Here is a 21,454-nt window from a genome sequence, read left to right as displayed (position 1 = left end):
TTGCTTTAGCAGAAAATGAATGCCTAGCTATATTTAGACTCATTTCTATTCTTAGATAGTAGTGGAAATCCAGGTTCTGGATACAATTATAGCCTCATTCAGTTGCTAATTAGTTGTCTGTACTTGGATAAACAACGTTCACGCTATTTTACTTCAGATAATTTGTCTATAATATGAGTATATATATATATATATATATACAGCCTTCAGTATGGAATAGAACTCAATGTAAAGAAAACAAAAATCCTCACAATTGAATCAATAGACAACATCACGATAAAGTCTGAAGTTCTCAGGGATTTGATTTTGCTTGTAAAGCACGAGCAACAACCATGGAAGCAGCAGCCAGGAAATCAACTGACACATTGTACGGACCACATCTGTTGCCCAATCCTCTTTAAAGTGTTAAAGAACAAAGGTGTCCCATGGAAGACTATGATGAGTCCAGCCCAAGACATAGTGTGTACAATTGTCTCATATTCATATCAAAGTTGGACATTGAATAAGGAATACTGAAGAAGAATTGGTGCATTGGAATTATGACATTGTCAGAATATTGAAAGTACCAAAGTTTGTCAGACGATCTAACAATCTAGTCACGGAAGAAGTACCGTCAGAATGCTCAATAAAAGGCAAGACTTCCTTTCATGTACTCTGGACATGTGATCAGCAGAGACCAGTTGCTAGAGGAGGCCACAGCATGCCTGGTAAAGTAGAGGAGCAGCAAAAACAGGAGAGCTCTCACCAAGATGGATTGAGAGAGGGGCTGCACTGCTGGGCTCAAACATCAGAACAATGACCGGGACGGCACAGGACCGGGTAGGTTTGGTTCTGGTGTACAGAGAGCCACTATGAGTTGGAACCAATCTGATGGTACAAAAGAACAACAGCATGGATCCCAGGGACTGGGGGCTGCGAATGCGGTTCCAGTAGATAAGAACTCTGGCCTATACAATTCCGAGAAGAGCCCTCTTAATGGGTCATGAAAATGTAGTTTGTCATTGAAAATTCAACACAGTTGTTAATTGGGATATAGGGAAGAAATCCAATATGAAATGAAATAAAATAAAAATAAATCAAGATTCCAGGAAAGGGCCAAGTATTGATATAAATTCTGAATCTCTATTGTCTCAAATCTACTGCGATCAAGTGGATTCTGACTCCAAACCACCCTTTCCAGTTTCTAACGTTGTAAAGTAGCCTGGACTTTCTCCCAGTGAGTGGCCGGTGGGTTGGAACCAACAACTCACCATGTAATTTGTGTCTCCCTTTCATTGTTCTTGCGTAGGTGTCTGTTTCGTTACAGCTCTTTGATCCCTGATTAAATCTGCTTATTTCTAAAATGCTTAGTAATTCATTCAACTAAATTTTAACATAATTACATATTTTATTTAAAATTTTACTTCTCATCATCCTATTCACCAACAGAACAATTTCCTAAGAACAAAATTAAACCCAGGAAGGCGTGGTATGTTATAGGCAACAAAGAATTTGCAAAAATATTAGTAAATTCAAATATGTATTCAGTAGTTATGATAAGAACGATAATAGTAACTAGTTTGTAGGATAATAACATAAGGAAGAACAAATATGCTTGACCAAAGAAATAAGAGGAAAATAAGGTGAAGGAAAACTGAGTTAAAACACTCTTACTTTATTTTATCATTCCAGAAGAAGATGATTAATTCAAATAAAAACATTTAAGTCCCATGCCAGGAAGAGAAATGGAGGGCGGGTAAGCCATGACTGTTGTAGTTGGGTACTGGGGAGTCTGTCAAACAATGAGTGACCCTGAGCAATCAAATAGAACCGCCCTGTAGCATTCTCTTTACTGTCACCTTCACAGGAGCACAGCGCCAGGTCTTTTGTCCATAGAGTCTCTGGTTCTCATCTGGAGCCAAGAGTTTAACCACTGACTTGACAGGGCTTCAAAGTCATCGCTAAAGGCAGACAAATAAAGTATCACGAAATGGTTGAATTTATTCTACACATATTTGTAAATATAATATTTATAAGCAAAATGATTTGCCTATTAAAAGATAGGGTCTCAGCCCACATTTTTTTAAAAAGAAAGAAAATTCATGTATATACTATTACCAAGGGGATTCTAAAAATAAATAGCAAGCACATAGTGGTTTTGAGTTGGAATCCACTTGATGGTAGTAGGTTTGAGACAACAGAGATTCAGAATTTATACCAATACTTGACTCTTTCCTGGAATTTGGATGTTTCATTTTATTTTGTATTTCTTCTCTATATCCCAATTAACAATTTTGTTCAATTTTCAATGACATGATACGTTTTCATGACCCATTAAGAAGGCTCTTCATGGAATCGTGTGGGATCTGTTCTGTGCCATGGAGAAAAGCTACTTTGAGCTAAGAGCTTATGGCAAAGGTATACCAAAACTCGTGTGGGCATCTTTTCAAATCATTGATGCTTTACAGGAATGTTGCCACATGAAACAGCAGTCATTCAAGCATTATAGGGGAGCTCAGGAAGGCCTAAAGTCTGAGCCAAGTGAGGGAACACATTAACCTCAAATAATGCAGAAACTGTGGCCAAAGTCCAGAAATCAGTGCAGAGGACTATAGAATTACCATTTATGCAATCCCTAATGAATTGGGGGTTTCCAATGGTTGAGCATTTTCAATTTTAAGGTAATATCTTGGACTCCATAAGCTTTCGACTGGGTGTGTGTCAAACGGGGGCAAAGGCCAGCTGGCTCAAAGAGCTGATCTTTTTTCTGTCTTTTAATCGAGATGGAAGCTGATGGTGCTAATGGCACAAATCATAACCTAGGATAAGTCTCGGATTTGCAAAAGCTATCCAGAGAGTAAGGTCCAGTAAGGCTGGAGTCTCCGTGGAAATCTGCTAGCCAGTTAAACCACAGGCAGACCTGCCAACTCATCAGAGTATCGGGATTGCTTTCTGGGAAGCCAAGGAAGAGTCTGCAAAGATTTTCTTAAAGGACAGGATGAACACGGGGGCTTCTTATGAAGAAGTTTTAAGGAAGCTGAAAACTGCACTAGTGAAAAAAAAAGGCCAAGGAATTTGCACCAACAATTTTTTTTTCTACCACCACAACGCACCTGCTCATTATTGAAGGGCAGCAAGGACTCCCCTGGAAAATTTTGTGGGTAAACCTGACCCCACACACCCAACAGCCCTGGTCTTGCCCGTTCAAACTTCTTTTCATTCCCAAAATTCAAAGGAGAATTCAAAGGAACACTATTTGAGACCCTCAAAGATACCAAAACTGGTGTTTTGAAGTAGTGTAAATCAAACAGCACAAAATTGAGGAGAAATGCAAACACTGCCTTCAGAAATGTATAAATCTAGCTGGAGGATATATTAAGCAATAACAGCATCACTATGACATGTTGTTTAATTAAAGTTTCTATGATTTTTTAGCAAAGATGTTTTACTAACCTTCATAATTTTCTGCATAAATTTCAAATGAATCCAAGAAAAAAATATTATGATTATTAATATAGGTTAGCAATGTTTCTGAAAAAATGGTTAATATATAAATATTACATGTACTCTTATATGACAACAAACATTTTTTTGAAAAGATGATTTTTAAAAATATTTAAGCCTCCCCCAAATTTAATCTGTAATTTATCTGTGGGTAAAGTAATAAAGGGATCAATTTTTTTAAAAATCTTGAAATAGTTGGAGGATCAGACCCTGTCATTGATGGAAATATTCTGTACATTAGAAATATCAATTGTCCTCAAATGAATTTCTACATCCAATGAATTGCCACTATAATCATAAATAGTGTGCATAGGGGGACGGTATGTATAACCAACTTATCTTAAATTCATATGGAAGAGTGAAGGGTAAAAATAATACAGAAAAATTTAAAGGGAAGTTAAAAAAGGAATTATGTGTACTCCCAGTACACCACAAACTTAATAAAAACATAAACTAGACACCAAGATTTAAAACCCACAATCTACAAATTATTATTATTAAAAACACATGAACAAATTTCACATATCAATAAGGGAAATATTCCTGTAAGAGTCCTTAGACACAGCTATAATAAAAGATATGCAAATAAAAACCACAAGTATATGCTTTTTATAAATCATTGCATTAGCAAATTCTTAAGTATGAAAATATTAAACACCAGTGACAGTGTACAGAAACCGACAGTGTCATAGACTAATGATGGAACTAAAATTGAAACAATAATTGGAGGGGCCACTTGCCAAGATCTAGTTACATTACAAGTATATCTCTTTTACAGTCCTGAGAAATTTGGATTTGTCTTGCACAATATCTATACAAGTATTTTCTTACATCATTAATACAAGTATTTTATTACTAAACACTAAAACCCATTCATACAAGTAATGATAAAATATTTTATTTAGTCATACAATAAAATGCATTGCAAAAGTTAAAACTAATGCATAACTTGTCAACGTAAAATCATCTAATGTTGACTGAAAAGAATGAAGGAGAACAAGCACACTGTGTGTTGGTTTTTATAAAATTTCAACAAACAAAACCATGTCTACATTTGTAAAGAGACCCACCTTCCTTTGTGTCAAAGTACTGTTTGAAAGATTGGCAGGGAAGCAGCAGCAGCAGCAGCAGCCGTGTAACCAGGACATTGGTGGAGCAGAGGACCAAGGAATATGATCCAGAGCAACAAAGGGGTTTGTGGTCGATTGCTTTGCATACTTAATGTATGCTTTGCATACATAAATATGTATTGTAACTCCTAGCCTTTATATTTATTAATGGAAACTCATTTGGAAATAGAGTTTTCGTAGTTCTGGTACAATTATATTTGGGATGTCTTTTCAAAGCAGAGCAGGCGCAGATGAAGCACTCAGAGACCAGAGAGATGCCACATTGCTGGAAGACTAAAAGCAAAATTGAAAGAAGACTGAGAGAGCCTTTCTCTGAAGCAGATCCTCTGAATTTGGGTTTTTCTTTAAACTGGGAGAAGATTAATGTCTGTTCATTAAACTCACCCTCATTTACTTTAAGTGTGTTTGTTGATATAGATAGATTTGGCTATTTGCCACAGACATACTTTGTATACTTTCTCCTCATTTCCTGTCTCCTTTATGATTAATTAACATTTGGAGTGTTAATTCCTTCTATCTTCATGATTTACTTATAAGCTAAACTCTTTTTCTGCTTTGTAAGTGATTGCTCTAGGGATTACATCACACATCTTAGTTATCACATTTCACATTTAAATAACATACACTACTTCGCATATATTGAAGGACCTGAAGGCCACATACTTCTATTCGCTCCATTTAGTCTTCATTCTGTTATTGCTGTATGTGCCATTTCTACAGACGTGATCATTTCCAATGCTTGGTCACAAGTTTTGCTTTAAAAGCTCAGGTTGGTTATATTGTAAAGACTGCTTCTAATGTGAAGGAGACACATTTTTTTTGTAACCAAATTTTGTCATCTCCAATGATCTTCGCCAGTTTGTACAGATCCAAATTTCTACATTGTGTTATATTTTCGGGAGTCCGGATAGCATAGTGGATACCATTGGGCTATCTAACCACAAGATCAGCAGCTCTAAACCACCAGTTGCCCCCCTGGAAAAAGAAGAGGCTTTCTACTGCTGTACAGACTAACAGCCTCAGAAATGCTCAGGGGCAGATCTACCCTGTTCTATAAGGTGCTAGGAGTTGCAATGTCTTAATGGCTGTGAGTTTGGTTTGGGTTTGGTTAAATTTTGGCTGAAGAATTCTTTATATTGCAGTTCTGTGGAGAGCGATGCCTCTTTGATACTGTATTATGAAAAAGAACGTTTTTATTTTGTTTCCATTATTGAAAGTTCTTTTTGCTGCATGTTTCCACCTATGTTGGGTCTCTCCGGTGTTGGCTCTTCATGAATAAGGGAATCACAGAGCGCTCCACTCATCTTGGGGACTTGGGATCCACAAAGAAAAACAAGCTCACTGCCATCGAGTCAATGAGGACGCCCAGTGCGACCCTGTGGCGTTCTGTTTACGGGAGTGAAAGTCCAGTCTTTCTCCCACAGAGCTGATGGTGGTTTCGAAATAACAACCGTGCAGATCACAGCCCAACACAAAACCACTGCATCACCGGGACTCCCTGGGCACTGGGGTAAGAAAGGTTAAATGTTGTCAAATACAATTCATTGCCGTTGATCACCACTGACGGTCCAGAGAGGATGATAGAATTTTCCAATTTCTCTCACCAGAATAAATGGTGATATCCTTTTAAAATGAAGACACTTTAGCCATGTGGATTTATTTGATCATGTTTTATTTCATACATTTAAAAACTTTTTATTTTTCTTTCCAAAGAATTTTAAAGCAAGCATTAACATTTTCTTTTGTTTTGCTCAGAAAACTCAAATGAACCTACTGGGTAATCTAAAAAGTACATATTTTTTAATTTTAAAGACTGAGTTAGACCCAAGATGATTGATTGTTGGCTTTTAAATCCCCACAATTCAGTCTAGGTCAGCTAAGCCTTAATCTTTCATTTACATGGTAAGTGCCTTTGAAACAAATATACTAAGAAAAGATTTTCTGGCAAAGAATGCTGTGTTCAGTGGTTAGACAATATGCAGTAATAACATTTTGATTCTGTACTACGCAGAACTATTATGTCATTAGGAAAACACTATGCAACATTTGTCAAATCAAAGGCAGAGAGAGTCCAGAATTGCTTCTATAATTAGTGTGGTGTGAGATTTAAAATAATTTTTATTCCCAGAACCAGATTTCTGAAATTGGTGAGCATTTCTTCCAAAATTTTAAATTATAGGACCTAAATTTTTTTCTTACTCCTTTAAATGACAACAAAGGGAAGCAACTTCTCCATCGGGACAGACATTAGACAGTGATTATTGACAATAACTCACAAATTATTGTTTTCTCCTCCCAGTGATTATAAAATTCCTTCATCTGTGTGTCCTGACTACATTTATGCCAAATCTATGACAGTTAAGTTATTGATATTTCCAGTGCCAATTATTAGTAAGTAACTATAAACTTCCTAAAAGTGTAGGGGCCATGTATTCTTAGAGACAGATGTAGTAGTCTCACTGTCTACCCAGAATCCATAGCTCACTTGAGTGCACGTATTCCGAAGTCTGTCTCTTTTCCCTAAGGATATTAAATAAGTATCAGGAGGCAAGTAAAGCACTGCTTCTTTGGAAATTCACAAAGAAAGAATGCAAGGGCTAGTACTGTTGTTGATAGAGGTGAAAAGAAAACGGAGACCTCTCAGAAAGCCAGGCTTCCTGAAGGAGAACACAAATATATTGATAACTTTGCAAATGCAAAATCAAATGTGATGACTGGATGAAGGAGTTCACCACACACTCCGTTTGAAAAACAATCTGATTACAGAAACTACTCTAGCAATTATTTCTTCCAGCACAAAAAAGCGATCATTAAATTAGATAAAACCTTAAACGAAAACGTGTAGTGTGAGGTTACGCAAAGGCCACACCTAATTCTAAATGGAAATGCAATTCAGGAAAAAGCCAGAAGCCCATATAAGCACCCTATAAAGTAACAGGTGGCAAAAGCACTTGTGTGTTTCAGGGATGCCAAGAAATGGAGGCTGTGCCGTAAAGTCAAGGTTAGGCGATGTAGAAATCAAATGTCTTTACTACATACATTCCTGCAGTGTTTAACCCAGGAAGCGTCAACACCATCCAGGGTTACTATTTGAACTTTGCATATTTAAGAAAGTGCATGGTTAATATTTGCTCAAAATAGGTATGATGTAATGTGATGAGGGGTGCATTTCATTGACATGTATTTTAATAGCTTTTATAAATTAGTTTAGTGTGTTATTTATAGAATCATTAAGAGTCTGAGAGGGTCTCTTACATTTTTCAATTTTATGTTACTGCCTTTTATGAGGGCAGTTAGAATCTAGAGTGATATTTTCAGGTTTTATATTTACTGGAGATGTTGGGTTAGGTTGTGTGGAAATACTGTTTTATGGCAAAGTTTCTAATAGTCTAAAAATAACTTTTAAATAGAACTGAGCAATATGATGTGAATGTTTTCAGCTACAGTGTACACTATATATCTCAAATGGAGGTCTTTTTTTAAGAAGAGTAAGGAGAAATAATGCACTTCAAGGTTTTATGACTATGATTAAAGTCTTAAGCGGTTTTGCAGAAATACAATATAAAGACAATCAATCAGTATAAAGACAATCTCTACCCCATCCATTCAAGTATGAGCAATTGTACAGAAAATCAGGGGGAGGAGGTCAGGGAATGTTAGCTTGGTCTCAATATCCAGGATGCATTAACACCTACCCAGACATCTAGTGCAATGTTAAATAATGGCTTGCTGATGAACATCAGTCAAGCAACATATGTAGCCCAGATGTCAACTGGCATCCGCTTACATCTTAGGATCTCACCTGGATTATTTGAGCACTCATTCATTTCATGTCCTGAGATGAGTAATACCTTTCCTAAATGTTTTGCTTATTCCTCTGGTCTATCTGCACAGCTGAGTTCCCTCAGTCACCTGAGTTCCGGATCATCTGAAAGTGTGCAGTGTGCTATGCCTGTCCACACAACATGAACCAAAGGGGTGGTTTATAACCGTTCTGTAACTTCTACCAAATAAAAGCAAAATAAATTCAGTGGTGGTGGATAGCAAATTTCCCAAAAGACAATGTATCATCTTTACTTAGGAGAAAGGAACGTTTTTAGTGCATCCAAGTAGATAGCTTTGAATTTAAGATTAAACGTATCTATTTCACTGACTTTGCTGCTAGCCAAATGGTTGGGAGGTTCAAATCACTTAGAATCATCTTAGAAGAGATTCCTGATAATCTGCTTCCAAATCATCAGCCATTGACAATCATTGAGATTAAAGTTCTAGTTCTCGACAACAGACTCGCCCTGAAAGAAAGTAGACTCAAAAACAACTGTTTTGTTTTGCTTTAGTTTAAAAAAATCCAAACAAAAAACAACACTTCATCTACTAAACAAGAAAACACTTCATCTGCCTATTTCACAGAAAAGATCATATTAAAGCTTTCCTATTTTTCCCCAGCCTGTTTGTTTTTCGTCTCTAGTGCAGAAGGTTTGTCTCTCTCTTCCTTGCTTGATTCCAGCTCATCCATATTTTCATGTCATTTTTCTAAATAAAGATTGAGACCCCCTTAGAAAAACTCCAACTTCACCAGCACTTGCAGTATTTGCCCAAACTCTGTCATAACATTTGCCAACACACATTTGGGTGCCTCAAATATTAGACGTGTTTCTGGGTGTGTAACCTGCTGATGCCAAACAAACGGCTCCAGCTTCCCCTATCAGCTCTAGTTTCTGAGATACAGAACACAGGCCAGCCACCACCTGTCCCCTGCTGGCCCTGAAAAATCAGGGTCTTAGGAAGTGCACGCTGGCTTTATTTAAAGTAGTTTGTGTTTGTCCTAAATACTTAGGTCACGTTATGCTTCACAGGGTGTCCTTTGACTCAAAGATATATTTAAACAATGCAAAGTATATGAACTTGGAATATTCCCCAAGTGTCCCTTCCCCTTTCCTAGGAAATGGCTGGCAGGCAGTGCACTGTGGTATAGGAAAAAGGGTCCAGGAATAAGAAACTCGGTGGCAAGGTCGGCTATGTGTTTGCTAACCACACGTTCAGCTATTGAAGACCACCAGCCACTCCACAAGGCAAAGATGAGACTGTCTACTACATAAAGGTTTACATCCTCTGAAAGTCACAGAAGTTCCACGCTGTCCTACAGGGTTGATCTGAGTCTTCATCAGCTGCCCGATGGTGCATTCAGTGCAATCGATTGACATTCAAGTGTTGTACAATCCAAAATGGGTCTGTCAGAGTTCAAACTCCTTTATTAAAATTAAAATGTTCCAGTATTGTGATAAGTGGCACAACTTCTCTATCTGCGCACAGAAACTCTTGAAAGAAAAAAAAAAAAAAAGCTTGGAGTCATCCTCACCTCTGAAACATTCAACGTGAATTATCCACTGACTTCTATACATTACAATGTGTTCTGAGATGCTTAGTGCATACTTTGAAGAATAAGTATTTAGATGTTCAAAATATTTATGAATCTGCCGTGAAACCTTACCTTTTCAACACTCCGAATTGCCCATATATGTGCCTTTTCAAATTAACTTTTTTAAAAGCTTTATTGATGTATATTTCACAATCTAATCATTGAATCATATTAAGATGATGTGTGCAATCACCACGACAATCAATTTGCAAGCATATTCTCCTCATACTCCTTGTTAGCTCTTCATTTAGCCCATCTTGCCTGCCAGGACCTGTCCAGTTACTGTCTCTATAGATCTACCTATCCTGGATGTCCTATATCAAAAATCATACAAAACAAAATAAAATCAAACATAGCAAACAAACAAAATCACCACAACAATGACCAAACAAAAGATAGAACATATGTACTAATGTGCTGGACACAAATGACGTATGTACGGATTGAGTGGTATGAGCCCCTAATAAAATGATTATTTTAGAAAAAAGAAAACCCTCAAAGAGAAAACAGAAAATATTAAAAACTCAAATCATTTTTAAATGGATCAAAGGGGTGATCAAGTGATAGGGTATTACATTTTAACCTCACTACATCTGCCATAATCAATTTTACAATGCTCTCGGTACACTAACATGGCTGTTCACAGACCTCAACTACAGTCAGAGGTGATTTACAAGGGACTTCATCCATGTGGAAGGAGCCTTGGTGGCCTAGTGGTTACACGTTGGGCTATGATCAGCAAGGTCGGCAGTTTGAAACCACCAGCCAGCTCCACAGAAAGGCAGGGCTTTCTACTCCTGTAAAGAGTTGTAGTCTCAGAAAATCTTCCCTGCCGACATCTATCCAACAGCAGTGAGTCAGTCTACATGGGACCAGCAATGGATTTGGGTCATTCACTGTCATCCATAGCCTTCTGCAAATAGCATGTTCGGAATTTAAACTCTGGTACCGTTCCCTTCTGTCTTGGGCTTTTATTATTCATACTCCTTGGGTCACACATGCTGGTGTGCTTCTTCCATGTGGACTTAGTTGATACCTCATTTGGATGGCTGAAATTTTGAAGCCAAGCCTTGAAGACCTCGGATACCAGCCTTTGTGATAGTTGGGCACCATCTTGTTTCTTCACCACTCTTTGTTGTAGCACCCATACGATTAGTGATCTCTTCATGAGGGCAAGCATCAAGCAGGGTGATGTCATAAGAACTAATTGTTCTTAAATTGTGATTAGAATTAAGTATGAGCCCCAAATCCAGTCATATATCTTTGGTTTATATATGTCTCTGACTCATTTTAGAGACATCATTATCATTTTATGACAGAGAACATAAGGTAATTCTATTGATAGCATCATTAATTTAGCCAATGGTATAGAATATAAAACACTGCTAAGAAAAGGAAATTATATAATTTTAGGCCAGCTTCAGGCTGCAATATATAAATTATTGATGTGCACAGATTAAACTTTCAAGAAACTATACATTGTTTACACAGCAATGGGGAGTTGTGGTAGGGCAAAATTTTTAATAACACTATTTCCCAAATGCAAAGCCATGCCCTCAAGATTAATACAGGCCATAAGAGAGCAACGAGGGCATTAAAATGATAAATATATGGCAGTCCCAGGCCACCATTCATTGGGTACTCTCAAAGCACAGAATCTGAACCAAAGTCCAACAGCCACCAGTGCCATAACCTTGCGATAGCAGTCAGCTGCTGCTTCTTGCACTAGGGCATTTCAGCCTTAAACCCAAGGGAATATGTCAGTTCCACAAATATGCTATAGGTGAGTTTGAGAGAAAGCCTGGCTCACTTAGAAGGTCTTCCAGATCAAATCTTTTTGGTGTGGCCTATGGAAGTTGTAAAGGGCAGAAGCTGGTCTCAGTAGTGGACAGCATCAAAGCTGGATGACTCCGGCTTTGCAGTACACAGCTTTGAGTCTCTGTATATATTGCACCGCCTCCCAGACCAAAAAGTATAACCTGCTGCCATCTGTTCAATTCTACCTCAATGATCCTATAAGACAGAGAAGACCTGCCCCTTTGGGTTTCCAAACTTTTCAATCTTTTAAAGGCTACAGAATAACTGGTGGGTTCCAGCCACTGATCTTACGTTTGGCAGTTCAATGAATAGCCAACTAGCCACCACGGGTCCGTATACCACTCGAACTCACTGCCTTGGAATACACTCTGACTCATAGCAACATTTCAGGACAGGGCAGAACTGTCCCTGCGAGTCTCTGAGACTATACCTATTTATGGGAGTAGAAAGTCCCATCTTTTTCCCTGGGAAGTCCCTTAATCTCTTATTATTTTTCAAATATTTCTTACCTTTCTTGTCTATTTATTATTTTCTAATTACATGCTTTTATCGGGGGTTTTTACAGCTCTCATCACTATCCATACATTCATCCATTGAGTCTAGCACACTTGTACATATGTTGCCATCATCATTTTCAAAAAATTTTCTTTCTACTTGAGTCCTTGATATCAGCTCTTCATTCCCCCCCTTCCCCATCCTCCCTCCCTCCCTCATGAACCCTTGATAAATTGTACATTAATTATTCTTTTTCCCCACTTTCCCTCCCCCCTCCTCACAGGCCCTTGATAGATTATAAATTGTTGCCATTTTCATATCTCATACCACTGTCTCCCTTCCTCCATGTTTTCTGTTGTTCTTCCCCCTGGAGAGGTGTGTATGGTTATGTATCAATCATTATGATCGGTTCCCCCTTTCTTCCTTCCTCTCCCCTCTTCCCTCCACCCTTCTGGTATCCTTATCCCCACTCCTGTTTCTGGATTCTGTGTGTCGTGAGCACCCATCTTTTATCTATACCTGTGTACCTGTTTGGGTCTAGTGTGAATTGAGAAGCAGCACTGGGGTCATGCTAGTGGGGGGTAAGGAAGCCTCAAGAAACCAGAGGGATATAGTGTGTTTCTTCGATGCTTTACTGTGCTCTGGTGACTCATCCCCTCCCTGTGGGGAATAGTTCCACTATCTACAAATGGGCTTTGGATCTCCACTCCAGCCCCCTCGTTCTCAACAATATGTTTTTGTTTGTTATGTGTCTGCTGATGCCTATTACCCGGTCCCTATGGCTCCTCATGGTCGCACCGGTGGTGTGCTTCTTCCGTGTAGACTTGTTGCTTCACTGCTGAATGGCGGCTTATGTAACTTCAAGCCTTAAAGACCCCAGATGCTATATCTTTTAAAGCCGTGCACCATCCGCTTTCTTCACCACATTTGTTTATGCACCCGTTTTGTCTTCAGTGATTGTGTTGGGAGAGTGAATATCTCAGACTGCTGATTTGTTAGAACAAAGTGTTCTTGTATTGAGGGAGGGTATGAGCAGAGGCCTGAAGTCCATCCCCTACCTCAGTGTATTGCCGCATAAATATATGTACATTCCAATGCCTCTATTTCTGTGGATTAGTGCATTTCCATGTGTGCACCGCTGTGTTTATACCGCTACCATTGCTTCGCTTCCTAGGTCCTTCTCTGTTTCCTTTTACCTTCCTCCTGCCCCACCCGCACTTCTTCCTTATTCCTGCCTCTTGATACTTCCTCTTTGCTCATTTGCTGTTTCTCCAACACCCTCCCTCCTCCATCCCTATTATTGACTCTAATAACTAATTATTCCCCTGTCTGTGCCTATTCAGCGCCCCTTCCCCCACCACCCTCAAGCCCCAGGTCTCCCCAGGACTGCTTTCTCCCCGGTACGCTTCCCATGCCTATCTTATACTGGTAGGCACACCGACTAGGACATCATCCAAACTGATTAAAAATAGAAATAACAAGATTGAAAAGAGAAAAGGAGAAGAAGCAAGAAGAAAAAGAAAAAACAAAACGAGAAGAAATAGACAAAAATCCCACGTCTGTTCGCTGGCCTTCATGACTGTCCAGGAGCTGCCTCTCCCGGCCTGGGGTCCCTTTTGGGGGCTCCCCAGGGGCTTCGGAGCTTTGCTTTGCTCCATCTGCTGGTCTGGTATGTTCCCTTCCTGGTTCACCCCGCTGTGGGAGGTTCAAACCGCACTACCTCCCCACCGTGTGACCCCAGAATTGTCCTTTGTCGCAGTCTGCTCCAGAAAGGGGACAATGTGACACGAGCTGTTGTGGGCCCCCCAGTCCCATCTGTTTCCCATTAGCTCCCCGCAGGGACTTCATCCTCTGGGCCTGGTGTGCCAGCGTGGGGTCCTTTCCGGCTCTCTCTTTCTCTTCTTCATTCCTGATCTGCTTCTGTGTGGGTGTGGGTATGGCATGCTGGCCCCTCTCCCCAACCTGTAGGGGATGGGTGGGGGGTGCGGACAGTTCGTGTCTGGTTGGGGCCAGCCCTATAACTCTCTCTTTTCATGCATTCTTCCACGTGGCCACTTTGTCCTCATGGTTTGGTGCACCTTTTTTGTCTTATCTGTAATTTATGCATCAGGATTCTTCTCATATTTAGAACTAGCATAATAAGTTAGTAAATTAGTTTAACAATAACGGAAAATAAAGTGGAACACCATATCTTAGAAACTAGAGCTATGCCGTCTATCCAAAGCAATTTTCTGAATCAATGCCCTCAAACAACCCCAGGAACATACCTAAAAGCCAAGAAAAAAAAATTGGGGGGTTGTGTAATCTATACACAACATTAAGAAAACTTTTCATGTACTTAGAAGGGACACTGATTAACGATGTTCCGGTTATTTATTGTTATATAACAAACTGCTTCAAAACAGTTGTTTCAAATGATAAGGGCCACTTTATTACTTCTTAATATTCCAGGGACTCAGGCATTTGAAAGGGTTCAGCTGAGCAGTTCTGGCGTGGGCTGTGGTTTGAGTCAGAGAGTAGCTCGACATAGCACGCATGGGGACTGGCCACACACGTGTCTCTCTTCATGTAGCATCCAAGCTTCTCCCTTTAAGCCAGTTTGTGGTCCTCCCACAATAGCGGCTTCTAGGAAGTTAGACTCCTTTAGGTTCATGGTGAGTGCTCTTGACCTGCTACGGCCTCTCTCAGAGGTCGCCACGCTTTACTTCTGCTATTGTCGTGAGTCTGTTCTGGTTTTTAATGAGAGGAGAATCAAAGCCACAGTCTGGGAGACTGTATTATGACTATCTTTGAAAATTGCAATCTGCCGCCTTCTGTAACCCATCTCTCCCCCGGTTGTCCGTAGCATGTTCTTGTTGTTGCTGTTGGCTGAGGTTGAACTGACCCTGACTCACGGTGGCCCCATGTGTTTCTGAGCAGAACTATTCCACATGACATTCATGGCCATCAGATAATGGAAACAGATTGCCACCCTTTGTATTACTCTGGTGCCACTAGGTGGTTCAGTCCACAACAGTAGCACTCATTGCTAAATACCCTGTAATAATTATTCTATGTAGACATTTTCAACTACTAACAGACCATTTAAATATCAATGAAACAAACATAATTGTACAAATTTTTCTAAACTAATGTTAACCGATCAGGTAGGTAACACTGGTACAGCTGCTGAAGCTGTGGTTCAAACATGCCTTTGCCACGAGAGCCACGGGATCTTGGAGGGCATTTACTGCAATTGAAGGGTGGCCTGTTGTGAGCTCTGACCCCAATTTGGCCTGGAGAAAGATGTTCACATTTTCTCTGAGAGCCCTGGTGGTTACCTGTTGGACTGCTATACGAAAGGTCTGAAGTTCAAAACCACCAGCCTCTTCTTGGGAAAGAAGGGGCTTTCTACTTCCATAAAAAAACAGTTACAATCTCAGAAGCTCCCAGGGGCAGTTCTACCCTGTCCCCTAGGGTCTCTGTGAGTTGGCATTGACTCAAAGGCCATGGGTTTCATTTTGCATTTGGTAGGTTTTAGCCTGATCCTTTATGTCTTTTATTACAATTTTACGATCTTGTTTTCTCTTTCTTTTATTACAGGGAAGGATCCTTGTCCTTTGTCCTTTGTAGCGTGGTGGTAAAGCATTTGCCTACAGTCAAAACCAGCGAGCCAGAACTGAGTGTCAAGTTCACTGTGTTCAACCGTGCACCCTCCTCAATCCAGACAACAAAACAGCAACAGGTAAATGTGTTCTTTTACCTTGAGTAAAACTAGAGAAACTAATAAACGGAATGTAAATTTCCCTCTGACCGGAAATCACTGATTCCTACATCACAGCAACATACACGGATGGTGCAATCAATCCAGGCATATCCTGCTTGTTTTGTATGTGAAAGAAGCCAGTAGACTACTCTGAGATTTTACTCTGCCTCTGGTTCTCACAGGATGTGCCAAAGTCTAACCTAGACTACTCTACTGTATCTTTGGCACACTTCAATTGGTCTCTCCTTGCATATTTAATCTGTTCCCCCATTAGCCTAAAAATAAATGCATAGATGTTTATAACTCCAGCTAACCATACAGCTATTATGTTAAACTATTTAGAAGATGATATGGCAAGACAGACCTGTCTCTATTAGTACAGGCATTCTTCATTAAAAAAAAAAAGCTACACTAGCTAGTAATGTAAAAATATGTTGCAATGCCAAGAAGATGGCAAGTTTGCATGCAGTTGGCCAATTTTTGCATACATGAGTCCTTGTATAGGTAGGATGAAATTAAAATTATTTGGCACGTGCTTTAACCATTGCATATGATTTTCTCTCCATGTGTTTTATAAGAGAACCTTGGAGATACAGGCACCAATTCTCTTCATCCTAAGAGCATAGCTGTGCAGAGTACTACAGCTCCCTTTTGAAATTGAATCTCAGAAATATTATGCAATGCGTTTAATAAAATTTTAGTGATATGGATAATTGACGGGTGAAAAACTCCCACTCTCCCCACAACCTCACCGACATAGGTTTTGTTGTTGCTGATTTTTGGTGTTGTTGTTTGTTTGCTTTTTAATTAGTGTCAGTACTCTCTGGGTAAGCTAATGTAGTTTTGATTTGCATCTCTCCCCTGAGTAATGAGGCACCCTGGTGGTACCGTGGATTACATGTAGGGCTGCTACCTGCAAGGTCAGCTGCTCAAACCCATCAGCCACTGTAAGGGGGAGAAGGGAGGATTTTTGCTCCCATAAAGATGTACAGCCTTGGAAACCAATGAGGGGCGCTCTACTCTGCCCTGCAGAGTTGTTACAGGTCAAAATTGATTCAATGGCAATATGTTTGGTTTTTAACGAGTAATGATTGATAACTTTTCTTCATGAGATTTTCAAATGTCTAAATAGCTTCTTTCATGGATTGTTTGTTAATACCCTTTGTTCCTCTGTTGATTGACGTGTTTGTGTGTTTGTTGTTGACATATTGAAACTTTCTATACATTTCAGAGATTAAATACTTGTTGGATATGCCTTAGCTAAAAAAAATGTTCCAGTCTGTGGGTTCTCTTTTCACACTTGGAGAGACTTCAGCTGGTGGTGTATATTTAATTTTTAGGGGGTCCTATTTATTGAGTTAAACTGCATTTCAGTTGGCTTTGGTGTTTATGTCATCTGTTCGAGCCTCAAGCATTGCAGTTCTGGAATTCCCGTTATTCTCAAGGTTATTCACCATTTGTTATGACCTGCACCGTTAAATGCCTGGGCACCGGCAAGCACACATCTCTCTGGTATTCCTTGGTTCCCTCTCTGCTGACCTGGCATCAGCAATGATATCGCTTTTTCCACGTCCTCTTCTGAATACACCTTGAAAATCTGGCAGCGCCCTGTCAACATTGTTGGATGATCTTCTGCAAAGTTTTAATGGCATGTGATATCAGTGATCTTGCTCTGTAATTGGACCGTTTTATTGGGTCATCTTTCCTTGGAATGGACACAAATATGGATCGTTTTCAGTCAGTTCACCAAGTAGCTGTCTTTCAAATGTCCTGGCACAGACAAGGGAGTGTGCTTCCAGTGCTTGGTCAGCTTGTGGAAACAGGTCCTTTTAGTCCCTTGCTAAGGCCATCAATACCTGCTTCTCTACTTGTTACAATATTGTCTGTTGTCTTTGAAGGAGCCCTGGTGGTGTGTTGGGTTGAATTTGGGGCTGCTAAATGCAAGGTCAGTAGTTCAAACTCACCAGTTACCTGGTGAGGGGCGGGGAGGGGGCATAAATTTAGGCTTTATGCTCCTATAAAAATTGACTCCATTGGAAATTCACAGAGGCAATTCTGCTCTGTCCCATTGGGCGGCTACAAGTTGGAACTTACTCCATGGCAGTGAGGTTTGGGGGCTTTTTTGAGTTTTATTCCCTTTGAGGCATTAAAATCTTACTATATGTATGTATTTATTATATGTTTTTGCTACATCCTGGTCTACTGCATTGTGTGTGACTTGAGTCCTGTTCTGATCACTAGTCTAGCCATGTGAGTCATCTTACCACATGTCTCTGTGGGTGAGCTGGGTGTGTGGGTGCAGATCTCCTGTGAGCTGTTGCGGATGTAGCTGGTAGTGTCAGTGAGGTGATACTACCAGGTGTCTGTGGCCGGTCACCTGGGCCTGGGTGCTGGATACGTTCTCAATGGTCACTCATTGTCAGTGTGCCAGTGGTCAGTTTGTTGGGGGAGGGGGCCTGGGTTGACAGTCACCAGGTGAATTATGTGGAAAATCTCTCCAATGTTCCCAGGTGAGCAAGGGTTTCAAGTTCGGGGACTGCGTGGGGGGACAAGAAAGTAGAGAGAGAGGTCCACTAGAATAGGACACAGATGAGGCTGTGCTACCAGGTCTCAGGCCCCTCGACACTGGGAAATAGAAGGTAACACTTCTCTGCGTACTTCCTGCAAAGGGAGACAGTCAGGGGAGCAGGTGGGGAGCAGATGCCTTCGGTTCACCAACTGCTGGTGCCGGCGACCAGGCAAACGAGTAGACACCATCGGTCCATGGGTGAGTTAGCATCATACTGACCCTTAGCACCAGTGGCTGGGTAGAGAGGTGGGCACTGCCAGTCTACAAGCCCCTAATACAAATGATTAAGGGAAGGTGCAGGCACCACCAATCTGTGGTGCTACAGCTCAACAGCTGGATCTGTGGTTGGTGCTGCTGGACCACAATCTCGTGATGTGGGACGGAGGAGGAGGATCAGAGAGCACTGCAGGTCCTTGGGCCTCAAGCTGCCTGGATTGGGACCTCGGTGCAGAACCATTCCTGTTTGCCTGTTTCAGGGGAACAGGGGCTTTGGCTGAGAGTGCTGCTTGCTTTGTCTCAGTATGGCTGCGATGTGCAGTTTCAGCTTCCAGGATACCCGCAATCTGTAAATCTCCATGCCTGCTATTTTTGTACAATCTCTCCCTCCGTTTGATACTTGGTCCCGTTCTTCAGCCTTGCCTTTGTTGTGTAGGGTTCACAGGTTGTCATTTATATCTGACTCACTCCCCACCCCCCAGTTTTTGTTATAACAAAGATGATGCGAGGTGCGATAAGTTTTATGTTAACTTACAAGGGCCAGGATTCACCCATGCTATGATCTAACGTAGTATGATTACTCTGTGATGGGATCTTCTATGAAGCAACCTAGCAGGTAATCTGGTCACAATTATACCAATGAAGGAAGGTGTCCTTTAAGTTGTGGCCTACTCTTCGTATAGACTGACAGTACTTGTACTGATTCCTTGATCTCCTGTTATATCGCCTGCCAATCCCAGGAGCCATTAGCTGACGGTGGACCCTGGATTCCTTCAGCCAATCTCAGATTCACTCAGCTAGGCATCCACCAGCCTGTGGTCTTCCTGCTTCATCATCCTGTTTCCTGATCCTCTGCCCCTGCAGCTGCAGGAGTCAGGAAGGGACTTCACTTACATCTGACCCACAATCTTGAACCAAACTGGATTTACCTACTTCTACAATGGTGTGAGCCATTTTTTGATATAAATTTTTGATAGAAATCTCATTTTATATGCTTACACACACAAGAGTCACTGGTTTTGATTCTGTAGAAAACCAATCCTAACACACATGGTATCGGATTGTCCTGAAAGTTTGGACTGCCTCCCCTGTATTTGGCTTGGCTGTAAGTAGAGATAATCATTAAAAAAAATCATTAATGATTATCTCTACTTAAAGCCAAGCCAAATCAGACGATCCTCGGTTTGCATGCTGATGCCACAACACATGTGATGTTTGACTTTGGTCAAATAGCTTCCCCTCTCTAAATCTCAGAAACTTCAGGAAAAATTATAACAATAATAATAGTGGATTCTGAACCCGCAGTCAAACTCACTGCCATCAACTCAATTCCAGCTCAAAATGACTCGAGAAGACAGGATAGAACTGCCCCTGTGGGTTTTGGAGATTGTGAGTAGAAAGCCTCATCTTTGTCCTGAAGAGCTGTGGGTGATTTTGAACTACCAACCTTGCAGTTCAACACCCAACTTGTAGTTTACAATGCCATCAGTTCTTCTATATTTCTGAGCGTGTACTTGGCATTTGATAAGTGTCAATAAAAATCAAGTCTTGCTTTTAATGGCATTAATGAACACAATCATTGCTTTATTGAGATTCTGATTATCTAAAACATACAATAGACATGAAAGATCTAATTAAAAAAGAAAATATTAAATTATTATTATTGTTGACAATTTGACTTATATATAAGAATTCCAAGAGATATAAAAAAGAAAAAAAAAAGAATTCCAAGAGAACTCCAACTTTCTTAGAATTAATTATATATGAAGATAAGATAAATGAATAAAAGGATAGCTTGCTTAATAAATTAGAATAGTTACTATAACAATGCAATTTCTTCATGGCACCAAAGTTTTAATAAAGAATAAATAATAAATATGCATATTAATGTTGAAGATAACAACAATAAAGAAAAATATACTCTACTGTTAGACTGGAAATACAAATGCTTGTAAGAAACCAATGTATCAGAAAATCTTAACCCAGTAACACATACCCACAAACATTTATGAATTTTAATATACAACAAAGTAGGTAACAAATAAGTATTGAAGGTATAGAACACTAATACTTGTTTGGTAAGCTATTTGGAAAACAATCAAGTTAAATCTTCCTCTCTGCAATTAACACCTGCCTGTTTTTTGTTTTTTAACACCTGCCTGTTGGTTTGTCTCTCTGCTCAGAATATTTGTCTTCTCTAGTAACTACCCTTCCCTGATTCTTCGGTATGAAATCTGATCCACAGGGAATAGGCTCCACGCAGTCCCAGTTCATCCAATGTCGCCCTGTTTCTGGGCAACACTAAGGACCATATCCAAATTTATAAAAACATGGTCACTTTTCTGAGATTTTGGATTGAGAATGCGATCTAGATTTAGATTCCATCTTTCTCTGAATGGTTGGATGGTTCCACTGGGACCGAAAATACAGAAAACAAGTGAAAATGACGAAACACACTTAGAGCACAGGCCAGAGAGGAAGTGAGGCACGCAGAGTCCCAGTGGCACTGGGCTCCCTGTGTCTCTCTGACTGCGGCCATGTTCCCAAGGGTGAGTGCTGGGAAACATCCTATTCATGCC

At 40.2% G+C, this 21,454-nt stretch overlaps 1 long non-coding RNA gene across 1 annotated transcript in view; it reads left to right on the top strand.

Moving 5' to 3' along the window:
* Window positions 1-16,129, top strand: part of LOC123521522 — a 167,061-nt gene extending 150,932 nt beyond the window's left edge. The window contains exon 2 of the long non-coding RNA XR_006679950.1: window positions 15,928-16,129. This is a non-coding gene — a long non-coding RNA (uncharacterized LOC123521522). The remainder of the gene's footprint in view (window positions 1-15,927) is intronic.
* The last annotated feature ends 5,325 nt before the right edge of the window (window positions 16,130-21,454 follow it).

This window comes from Echinops telfairi, unplaced genomic scaffold, assembly GCF_000313985.2.
Source record: "Echinops telfairi isolate 266 unplaced genomic scaffold, ASM31398v2 ScPeMD7_23;HRSCAF=83, whole genome shotgun sequence".
NCBI classification, from domain to species: domain Eukaryota; kingdom Metazoa; phylum Chordata; class Mammalia; order Afrosoricida; family Tenrecidae; genus Echinops; species Echinops telfairi.
The sequence above is the reverse complement of the archived record's forward strand: the minus strand, read 5'-3'. Positions and strand labels throughout refer to the sequence as shown.